The 12,240-nt window shown below is 42.5% G+C and overlaps 1 protein-coding gene across 1 annotated transcript in view; it reads left to right on the top strand.

Annotated features, from left to right (window-relative positions):
- Window positions 1-12,240, top strand: part of Mrps28 (mitochondrial ribosomal protein S28) — a 126,324-nt gene that overhangs the window by 67,404 nt on the left and 46,680 nt on the right. The window lies entirely within an intron of this gene.

Here is a 12,240-nt window from a genome sequence, read left to right as displayed (position 1 = left end):
TACAAAGCACATTAAGGGGGTAGTCCTAATGTTCTCCAGCACAATAGTATAACTATAGTATTCAGTAATTAATTATATACTTCAAAATTACTATTGGAGAAGAGTCTGTAGGTTACTAACATGCAGAAATGATAATGCTTGAAAAGGAAACATTCATTATCCTGATGTGACCGTTATGCATTATATGCATATTTCAAATTATAATATTGTACTCTCAATAAGTGTATTACATGTTGAGAAGTAAAAATTAGCAAAATAATTATGGCATTTTTTAATGAAGAAGTGGATGGACATCTCATTTCACACATGAGGAGAATGAAGAGCCTGAGGGCTTTTAAGAGCTAGCAGAAGTGATCATTGGTAGAACCAGATTAGAATGCAGTCTGACTCTACAACATACACACTTAAGTACAGATAACACTTCCCAAGACATTTTTGGCTTAGGGAAGGGACATTTCATTCAGTACTTGAATTGGTGCTTGGATCTAGCTAGATTTTCTTGGCCATTGTCAAGTAAACCATTTTAAGCCAATGGAAGCTGTTGGTCTGCACTGTTTGACTTCTCATTTAGGTTCTTTATTTATACCTAGTTAACCCAAGAAAGAGTCAGGAAGAGAAAAGTGCTTGTGCTTTGGACCGTATGTTAACATCCATGTAAAAACAAAACCAGCCATTGGGGCCCCCTACCTGAACCTTGCTTTCTCACCCGCTTTCTGTCCTCTTCCTGTGTTCCTCTGTTGATCACATTCCTACTGTGCATCTCCATTTTGAGCCAGGCCAGACTTCTTTTTGTACTTAGCACAAGCTCTGAAGAAAGGTTATGTAAGTGACTCGTAAGAGAAATATGAGCGGAAGGAAAGAAGTGCAAAAGAGCAACCACAGTGCTCCACAGTGTCCTGTCAACAGCGCACTCCTGGGACTCTTCGTACGGCCCTCGCTGTCCGTTAATACAAAACCGCTTCGCTGGGCTGAGAGCGCTTTTCCCCACTGACTTCCCAGTTCTCTTTTGACCTGTCATGCACATATGGGTACAACTGCTGGCCACGGGGACAAGTGTGGAGCATTCTTCCGCCTTCACTTCCTAGGCTCTTTAGCCCCCATTGAACTGTGAACAGTGGCCGAGGACAAAAGCTGTATACACTGTTCAAACAGAGCACCAAAGCAGCAGTACACTGAGTCATTCTTCGCTCTGTGTGAGAACTGAGGGGGACTCTATTCATTTCCTTTGTGCTGGTGTCTGTCAACAGCGCTGTTTGAGGCAAGGCCTATTGTGCTGGCCAGTGTTTCTTATTGACCTAAGTCTGTGCCTGCTATGTTCCCAGGGTCGAAGTTGCGAGTGAGAGAATGTTTGGAAAGGGGTAATCATAGGCTAGATGCATTTTGCTGCCTTGTCATCTGACCTATTAAATCTAAACTGCGGTCTGCGTTAATGCAAACAGGTAATTATATAGTCACAGCTGCAGCTATTGACATCTGGTCACTGCCCCCATGGGAAAAAATATGTGCTTTTTGTCCTGTGTCTAGATTCCTGCATGCTAGACTTTAATGATTTTTAACTGAAAATAGATAATGGGTCAGGATGAGTACAAGATGAACAAGGTAGAAACTTCAGATAGCTTCTGCCACCGATGATTGCATGTTTTCTTTGATAACATGGTGCCTTCCCATGGCTCCAGCCTGAATAATCTTGGTTGGGTTTTAAAGTAGTGTAAAATAAAGATAATTGTTATGTTTCTATCCTATATGATCAGGGCATCATGCTAAGTTACTTTGAAAGGGCTGCCTTCTGAGAACTCGGTTTTGTTAGCTTGCCTGCCCTGTGGTTTTAACCCATTTTGTCACCCCCAGGGCAAGATGGTCTGAAGCAAAAGTTTTGAATATATCTGCTTTTAAACATTACATCCTCTATGCCCTTTGGAAAAAAAACCAATTTTATGATAGTAAAAGAAAAAGAAAATGTTTAAATATGTTTCACTTTAGTGTGAAGCCTACTCTATCACTCAGATACACTGAAGTCAGGTTTTCATTTATCTGCACATCATTAATCTTAGGATTTATTAAAACCCTCGTAGGTGATGGCTACACTTTGAAAGTGGAAGGTGTACTGTCCTCCTTCTCTCTCCTGCTATCACTAGTGGTATGATGAAGTCTGCTGGAGGTGAGAGAGTCCTGAGGGCAGAAGAGAGCCTGTGACTACTTGAAGATTTGTCTAATGTTTTGACAGCTTGTATCTCTTGGATTTGGGATGCAATTTCTTCCTAATCGGTTAATCAAAAAATTCTGTTGTTGGGCTTTGATTGAGAAAGCACTCAAGATGCCCTTAGGTCTGAATTGCTTTGAACCCATCCTGTAAGATTAGTTCCTTTCTTTGTTTATCATAGAGTAAGCCAGGAGATGGTTGTACTGTGTTCTGAGTCTGTGGTGGTCACTGGGAAGATGACATTTGACCTTCTTGCATCTGAGATACTGAAGATATGATGGTGGGTAATACAAACTCTTACCCTTGAGGAAGTAAGGTTGAATGCATTGACTTTATACTATCCTCACTACAAGCACAGCTTTAAAAAAACATAGGTTTTATACAGTGAATAATATGATGGAATTATACACAAAAATGTTCTCTTTTTTTAACAGAGTGGACCAATGAGAAGAAACTATGAACTCTGTTTTAAAAAGAACGTTTCATGTTAATGTTGCTAAATACGGTTGCCATCTTGTGTGTAGAGCACTTGGTGTAGGATTAAGACAGTTATGTAAAGTACATGGTGGTCACTATTAGCTCTTAAAATTCTTAGAGTGAAATCTTCTTGTTAAAGAATACATTCACTCTTTTAATGCTATGTTACATACAGAATTATTTTGACAGATACCAAGTGTAATCACTTCAAAAGGCTTTTCATATTTGTAAAAAATAACAAACCATATGTCATCTTGTAGAAGCCCTGATTTGGAAGGAACATGGCTCTTGGCCAGCAATTAATTAAGTCACCCTTTTGTTTGGGCCATATTGTGGCAGTGTTTAGGTGTGAATTCTTCTGTTGTCACCAGATAGGAACATTCTTGTGTGCATCCATGACAGTTTTAGAGAATGTAGTCAATTTTGGTGCTATTTTTCTACAAAGATATAGGAATTATACGGGCAAGTAATTGAAGTTTCACACAGTAGAGAAGAAAGCACTATTAAGATAAAATAAGGACATGGATTTGGCCCTTGGCTGTCTGAAAGGGGACTCTTATTACTTTAGTTCATTGGAAATTGCATCAGTGTTAACAGGAATGTAGAAGCTGAACACCTATAGCAGGTGTCTGTTGCTAGAGATCATGGAATAGGAAAAGGTTGCTTTATTGTGCACTGTGTGTACTCTGTGTATTGGGGTATCCTAATGCCAGAAAGAGAAGACAATTAGCCCGACTAATCGATTTTCTGCATTCCTCCTGAATTGTAATTTAGATATTCTTAAATTATCTTCACATAGAGATCTTCTCTTCTGTCGGATTGGATGGGCTCAATTAGGTTACCTAGCGTTGCTCTGATTGGACAGCTTTCCTTGCTTCTCGTTAGGGAAGAATTAACTTTTTATTCAGGATATGGTAGTTAAACAGAGTTATGGGCCTGGGTCTAAAGATTGTAATCAGGGAAGGCTGCTCTCAACAGAGAGCTTCCTTTCACCGTTCTGACCATTGTCTCCGCTTCCCCTCATTCATCTTCACTGCTGTTGATCTTAGCAAGGGACCCAGAGACACTATTGCTTGATTACAAATAAGGTTTCATGTTTGATCTTTTCTATTTGGAAAAGATAAAGCACCTAGATCTTAAAAGGGTGCTTTCTTTCTTTCTTTTTTTAATGAACAGCAGTGGCCTTGGGAATTTCAGAAGCTCTATAATGGTTTGTTCATATGGTAAAAAGGACACAACAGACATTATGATCCACATGCCTGTTTTCTCTTTCTGTAAATGAAAAATTATTTTCCTTAGATTAAGTGTGATTAAATTTAGAAATCTTTTGCATTTTTCTCCAAACCCTAATAAAAGCAACCCACATGTATATTTTGGAGGATCTCTGAATCCTAGACTTGGCAAACAAGCCTTCTTCTTTTTTTACAGTAAGTTCAGGTAGTAAGCACTAGCCTGTGAGTGTCTGCAGACACACCCACACTCACCTGCTATATGTGAGGACAGTCTGGTACTTACCGTTATTTAGGGATAAGTAAAAGGATATCAAAGTGTTTCATAATAACTGTAGGTGGGTGTTGAGAGGGTTAACCATCTGGCCTTCTGGTGGCTTAATTAGGCTCTGGCACAGAGCCAGGATCTGTAGAAAATAGGTCTGCCTGGGATAACCGCAGAAACCCGTGGGTTTCATGCTCTTGGCAAGGCTTGGAGGTTTCTGTAGCAGTCTGTGCTTATGCCTACCTGTTGGGAAGTGAGCGGTTGTGGAGACCAGGGGTAAAGCAGCCAGGCATTTATTTCCACCTAGCACCAGGATTGTTTGGGACTTTAAAATGGAGGCAGGAGTAGCTGTCTCATAGCTGGGCTCCTGTAGTGATTCACTGCAAGGTACTTGGAGCTTTCCTGGGAGGTGGTAGTGCCAGACCATTGAGAAGACCTGAGGTTTCCCTGGGTCTGCGCTGGGTGGGGGAGTCTTCCTTGTGAACCAGGATGTTGTGGCGAATGTGAGGTTTGGGAATGAACCGTAGCAGCTTTGGCAGTGTTGAGAAGTTCAGTCAGTCAGTATTAGGCTCTGTGCTTTTTCAAGAAAGGAAAGCAGCTGTGTTGTTGCTTTATTGATAAAATTCATAATGGCTCCAAAGATCGCCAGTGTTCTGAACTAGAGCATCGTTATAAATGTTTTATTGTTTAATCCCATGGATTGATTCGGGAAGTACAGTATCTGAAAGGTCAAAGTCGGAACACCACATTTTCTAGTTGTCTTACATGGCTGGCTCATAGCTCAGGGTTTTAGATGGAACTTCAGTGTTGAGCTTCCAGACTGAAAACCCAGACTGTAAGAGCTTGGGTTTCCGTGTGCCAAAATTATTTTCTATTTAAAATAATTTCAGATAGAGAAGATTATTGCTTTAGGAACCTCCTCTATCCCTGCTGTTTAAAATTGTCCTGTTTAATCTCCCAAAGGGGGATCTAATTTTTTAAAACTACATTAAATAAAAATATAAAATAAAACCTTACATGATTTAGGAAAAATCTTCATTATCTTTTTCATTAGAAAAGTTAGGGTTGTTTTTCCCCCCTCCCTTCCCCTCCCTCCCTTCCTTTCTTTATCTCTTTTGTTTTTTACAAGTTTGAGTTTCCCTGTGTAGCCTTGACTGTTCTAGAACTTTCTCTGTAGACCAGGCTGGCCTTGAACTCAGAGATAGTCTGCCTCTGCCTCCCGAGTGCTGGAATTAAAGGTCTGTGCCATCACTCCTGGGTTAAAGCTAGTTTTTTTCTAAACGAACAGTAACAAAAATGGATAAAACCACCTACGCCCCGCCCCAAGGATAAAAATGTGATTTTTTTCGTATTTTATAGTTTTTGTATAAAAGTGATCTCCAGCTATCAAATTCTTTAATGCATTGCTTAATACAAAAGGAAGTTCCTAGCAGTGTTTTGGAGCTCACTTACTGCTACAGCTAAAGTCAGAGAACAAGAAAATGCCATTAGTTTGGTTATCTTCGCTGCAGTTAGAAGCATAACTTCTCTGTTTGCACGTGCTTTTAAAGCTCGCATATGAAAAAGGGAAAGATTTCATCTCCAGGTCTCCTGGGGGGCTCCAGCTGCATCTGTGCAGTGTGCACTGTCACTGTGTGTGCATCTCTGCAGTGTGCACCGTCACTGTGTGTGCATCTCTACAGTGTGCACCGTCACTGTGTGTGCATCTCTACAGTGTGCACCGTCAATGTGTGTGCATCTCTGCAGTGTGCACCATCACTGTGCATCTCTACAGTGTGCACCGTCACTGTTTGTGCATCTCTACAGTGTGCACCGTCACTGTGTGTGCATCTCTGCAGTGTGCACCGTCACTGTGTGTGCATCTCTGCAGTGTGCACCGTCACTGTGTGTGCATCTCTGCAGTGTGCACCGTCACTGTGTGTGCATCTCTGCAGTGTGTACCGTCACTGTGTGTGCATCTCTGCAGTGTGCACGTCACTGTGTGTGCATCTCTGCAGTGTGCACGTCACTGTGTGTGCATCTCTGCAGTGTGCACTGTCACTGTGTGTGTATCTCTACAGTGTGCACATCACTGTGTGTGCATCTCTACAGTGTGCACTGTCACTGTGTGTGTATCTCTACAGTGTGCACCATCACTGTGTGTGCATCTCTACAGTGTGCACCGTCACTGCGTGTGCATCTCTGCAGTGTGCACCGTCACTGTGCATCTCTACAGTGTGCTCTGTCACTGTGTGTGCATCTCTGCACTGTGCACCGTCACTGTGTGTGCATCTCTGCAGTGTGCACCGTCACTGTGTGTGCATCTCTGCAGTGTGCTCTGTCACTGTTTGTGCAACATGTTTGTCTTGGTCACTGTTGTGTTGCTGTGATGAGATGCGGTTACCATGGCAACTCTTTTTGTTTTTTTTGAGTCAGGGTTTCTTTGTGTAACAGTCCTGACTGCCTTGGAACTCTCTCTGTAGACCAGACTGGTTTTGAACTCACAGAGATCAGCCTTCCTCGGCCTCTGAGTGCTGGGATTAAAGGCATGCACCACTACTGGCTGGCTGACCCAGGCAATTCTTATAAAGGAAAGCATTTAACTGGGACTGGCTTACAGTTTCAGAGAACCAGTCCATCTTCATCCTGGCAGGGGGCATAGCTGTAACTGTAACTGAGAGCTAGAGAGGGGATCAAAGACTGGACCTGGTGTGGGCGTTTGAAACCTTATAGCCCACACCCAAAGACACACTTCCCCAGCAAGACCACACCTACTCTCCAAGGGCCACAACCTCCTAATCCTTCTAATCCTCAAACAGTGCCACTCCCTGATGACCAGGCATTCAAATATATGAGCCTATGGGGGCCATTCTTATTCACACCACCACAGCATTCATTCATAATCTTGTTTTCTTTCTTTCTTTCTTTCTTTGACATATCATTCCCAAACTGTATTACCTATAACTGAGCTCAAGGCAGTGTTGATAAAAAAAAGACTCATTGTGAACATCAGTTGTTAGCCAGGCAGCAGTGGTCCACATGCCTTTAATCTCAGCACTTGGGAGGCAGAGGCAAGCAGATCTCTGTGAGTTCGAGGCCAGCCTGGTCTACAGAGTGAGTTCCAGGACAGCTAAGACTGTTTCACAGAGAAACCCTGTCATCCCCCTCTCCAACCCCCCCCCCCCCGCAAAAAAACAAACAAACAAAAAAAAAAAAACCCAAACTCTAACAACAAAAATCAGTTGTTTAATTTGTCTTATGCAAATGAGTTGACCAAAACTAAACTTATTTTGATACATTTGGTTAAATTTGGAACATTTCTTATAAGAACTCTTGTATATCAATGAATCCATTGTGTGGTACAGAACACATGTCACATTTGTTAGTTCTTCAGCTGTGTGGACAGAGTAAGTAACAGCCCCACATTCACTGTTATACTTGGTACTGACCTGCCCCCGTGAAAGTTTTGGTTCTCTCATTCTATATTACAGAAGAATCCAACAAAGTCAATTGGAAACTGCTAGTAAATGTCTTTTTTTTTTTTAAGTGATGCTACTGTGCTGAGTAGAATTAGTTAGCAGTAGAAGTTATCTTTTTAAGCAGCTCTGATTCCCTGTGAATCATAGCATTTCTCCTTTAGTGAGGAAAAGCTGATTAATATCATGCTATCTGTTTGGAGGAGTTTTCCTAAGTCAGGGTAACATGTTTTTCTTCTGCATCTTGCTTTTGTAAACATTGTGAAATATAAAGAAATTGTAATAAGATATGAATGAACTGTGAAGACTTTATGTCAAATCAAATAAGTCATACTTTGTATTATTCCTTTTTATGAAATGTCCAGAACAGATAAATCCAAAGAGATGAACGTAGGTTGGCTATTACTGAAGGCCAGGAGAACGTGGGGAGTACTCAGGGTATAGGGTTTCTTTTGAGAGGCGAGGAAGATGCCCTAGAAGTAGAGAGTGAGAAAGGATATGCAACTCAGAACAGTGTCCCAAAAGTCACAGAATTGTTCCTTTAATGGATTTATTTTATCACATGGGAATTATATGTTAGTAAAGTTACTAAAGTTACATTTTAGTCATGGGGAATGTTTTAGGTTTAAAAGAATTAATACTTTATATTTTTAGTTAACTTCTCTATATACCTCACTTTAGGAGAGTAAATGCAAGTTTTCTATTAGCCTAGCATTATTTTAATAGCACATTATAATACCTATAGTATAACATGTTAATTTGCACAATTTTGAAACGTGTTTCTAAAAAAACATTTGTGTAGTTGTTAAGAACGATAAGCGGCGCTGGTTACTTTTGCTGGTTACCACGCATGGAAAAGTCACGAGCCACAACAAAACCCAGTATCAGAGCTTTATTGGGGGGTGGGGCACAGAAAAGAACCAGGCCTGCGGAGAAGCACATGCAGAGAGAGCAGAAAAGAGATAGTGGGGGGAAGAGAGCACAGAGAAGGGGAGGGAGTTCTGTGTCAGGCTCTTTAAGGGTTCCCGTGAACATGTGCAGGAGGGCTTACGGAGCTACACCATGCCTTTGCTGATTGCGTGACCATACTGTGCATGTAATCACCAGCCCGCACTGATGACATAAGATGCAAGACCCCTTGCTTAGCTCCTGAACTGCACATGTGTGGTCATGCAGCTGGAGTGGGGGCAGAATCCCAGCAGCAGTATCTTCCTGGTCTTCATCAGCAAGAGAGATAAAATGGGTTTATTTAGCAAGGGTTGTTAATTTCAATACTGCAGGAGCCTCCTGAGCCCAGGAGGTAGCAGCACCCAGACTCCTAATGTGTACCAGGAACTGCTCCATGTACTAGAAAACAGAGATGATCAGACTGTAGGCAAAACAAAAGCATGACTCCCCAAAAGTGACGGTATAGGACATGATGTCCTAAAGGCCTGGCCGTTCTTTACAGTAGACCAGACTTGGGGTGGCAAGGTGCTGTGCACTCTGTCAGAGTGTTAGGAGAAATTCTTCAAAAACAGGACTTTTAGTCAAAATTTGATGAAAAAGAATTTGCCAGAAAGATAAGGACCTCCCAGGGAGAAAGTCTTACAACAAGGCTCAGAAGCAAAGGAGAATCAGACAAAACCAGCACAGAATATGCAGGGATGGCAAGGGCTCACTCATGACTGCGCCCAAGCCACTGTGGCTGTGCAGCAGCAGACGACACTGGAGATGGAACCAGGAACAAGCTGGGAAGGCTTGGTAGGCGTGACTGTACTCATCAATACATAGCTCGGAGGGATTTGTTGGTCTCCTTGATTTTTATTCTCCCAGTAGAGGTGTAGAAAAGTAGGAAATAGTCCAGCCTTTCATAGTTTTAAGATAAGAAAACTAAGGTCATTGGTGCACTGGTCCATGAGAGTGGAGGGAGCAGAAGTTGAGGAGAGGGTTCGGACATCTGTGGATACGAGGGAGACAGCCCTCCAGGAGATGGCTTCAGTGAGTCAGCTCAGCTCTGTGCCTGAGTGTAGGAAATATATAGGATTGGGAAGCCTGTGACCAAACCTTAATTTGCATTAAGTGGCAGCAGGGTCCTAGAGCAAAGATCCTAGTTACAAGTCTTCGTTAGCATATGTGCAGCAGAGTGAAAGCTTCTAGCAGGAAACTGCCAAGGGCCACCCTAGAGAGAAATCAGGTACCCAGGCTTAGAGACGGTTTTCAGATAAGGTCAGTCAGTCTCCGGATAAGGGCAGGTAGAGAGCAGGAAGTCTCTCTGGGAAGGGAGTCCCTCATGTTGTCAGAGAGACATGGAGAGAGCTGCCAGGCCATGATAGACTGCAACCTCTCACCATCAAGGCCTTCCAACAATGCTAGACCTCTTGAGTCCTACTCCATAGTGGGGTGGAACTGTTTATTCCTGTTTTGCTAACCGTTAGAAAATGGGAGGCTACAAGACTCAGTAGCACTCAGTAATAGCTCCCCTAAATCAGGCTGAGAAGCTCACAGTATAACCCCAGCATTTAGGAGGCTAAAGTAGGAGGATTGCTTTGAGTTCAAGGCCAGCCTGGGCTACAGAATGAGACCCTGTCTTCAGAAACAAAAACAACATTTTAAAAAAGTAGCTGTAGCTGCTCCTTGTGATTCCCCCCCGCGGCCCCCCCCCCCCCGCCAGTAAATGACTCCACCCCAGCCCGTTACACCTCTTTTGGTCTGTAGCACCACAGCCTCTCCACCGGTTCCCTTCAGCCCCCCAGCCTTCTCTACCTCTAGTCCTTTGCACCACAGCTACACCACACAGTCACTTGAGCCCTCACTACGGATTGTAACTCCACTCTTGACCCCAGCCTGCTCACTCCCAGCCATACATGCCACAGCTGCCCCATGACCCCTTTGCCTCCAATACCACGTACCACATCCATGTTATGCATTCCTTCTGGCTCTCACCAGAGACACTGTGTCCACCCTGGACCTAGGACTTCTCACCTTCAACTCTGCCTCCTCAAGACTCTCCCAACCCTCCCTGCCTAACATCCCACCTTGGGTTTCTAGCCTGATAGCCTAAAAACTTACACTGAAAAACAACCAACCTCTCAAATTCAGATTCCCATATTCCATTACAAAAGCATAAACAGTGTGTGTGGTGGTTTGAATAAGAATGACCCCATATGCCATATGCTCATATACATACACACACACACACACACACACACACACACACACACACACACACACACATATTGAATGGGGAGAAGGTTTTATTGTAGGTAAGAGAACAGTCAGAAGCATCTGGAAGAATCTAGAGCAGAGAGAAAAGAAGCAGACAGGCCATGGGCAGGGCTGGAGAAACCAGGCTCATATATTTGAAGGCTTAGTTAGCAGAGAATAGCACTGTTTGAATGGATTAAAAGGGTTAGGAGGTGTGGCCTTGATAGAGAAAGTGTATCACTGGGAATGAACTTTGAGGTTTCAAAAGACCATGCCAAGCCCAGAGTCAGTCAGTCTGTCTTTGTCTCTCTGTCTGTCTCCCTGTCCCTGTCTCTCTGTCTCTCTGTGTCTCTGTCTTTCTCTGTCTCTGTCTCTCTCTCCCCATGTGTGTGCTCACACTTACAGATCAGGATGTAGCTCTTAGTTCCTGATACAGTGCCTGCCTGCATGCTGCCATGCTCCCCACCATGATGATAATGGACTAAACCTCTGAAACGGTAAGGAAGCCCCCAGTGAAATACTTTCTTTCATAAGAGCTGCCTTAGTCATGGTGTCTCATCACAGCAATAGAACAGTGACTAAGACAGTATGATAAACCAAGACAACACACACACTACCACCACTACCAACAACAACACCCAATAGTAGTGTTCCCTGAGAACAACCTAGATTAAATTCAATACCTGTAACTCAAAAGAGCAATTATGAAAATGTTCCATGAGTTCAAAGCCTTCAGTAAGAGCACAATTAAACACCTGGATGATGTCACAATTAAACATCATCCAGGTGTTTAATTGTGCTCTTACTGCCTTAAGGATAAGGATAATAAAATGATTAAAGTCCAGGAACATAGAATCAGCTAAATGAAATAATGAGGACAGTTCAGAATATGAAAATTGAATTCAACAGATAGAAACACTAAAGAAAAGCCAAACTGAAATGAAGCAGAAAATGAAAAACTCAATAAGTCTTATAAAAAGCCCATTGGAAGGCCTCACCAACAGAATCGATCATGTAGAAGACAGAATATCAGACCTTGAAGGCAAGGTAGAGGAATTGTATCACTAAATAAAAATCAGTTTTTAAAAATATGAATGGAGCATAACAGGAACCCAAATCTGTGAATTATGGGCATAGAAGAAGTAGAATTCTAGGCCAAAGGCATGGTTAATATGTTCAGTGAAATCATAGAAGAGATTTTCCCAAATCTAAAGAAAGACAAACCCATGTGGATTTAAAGGCCCACAGAACATGAAATAGGGCCAGAAAAGAAATGCTGCATAATATAATTAAAACACTGAAAACATGGGCTAAAGAACAGGGGTTGGAAGCAGCAAGAGTCAAAGTCATTCACACACAAAGGCAGACCCTTCAGAATAACAGTTGATTTAATGAAACTTTTAAAGCCGAAAGGGCTTGGAAAGACAT

Source organism: Peromyscus maniculatus, chromosome 2 (assembly GCF_049852395.1).
Source record: "Peromyscus maniculatus bairdii isolate BWxNUB_F1_BW_parent chromosome 2, HU_Pman_BW_mat_3.1, whole genome shotgun sequence".
Classification (NCBI taxonomy): domain Eukaryota; kingdom Metazoa; phylum Chordata; class Mammalia; order Rodentia; family Cricetidae; genus Peromyscus; species Peromyscus maniculatus.
Note: the sequence above shows the minus strand (reverse complement) of the source record. Positions and strands in the feature narration are given on the sequence as shown.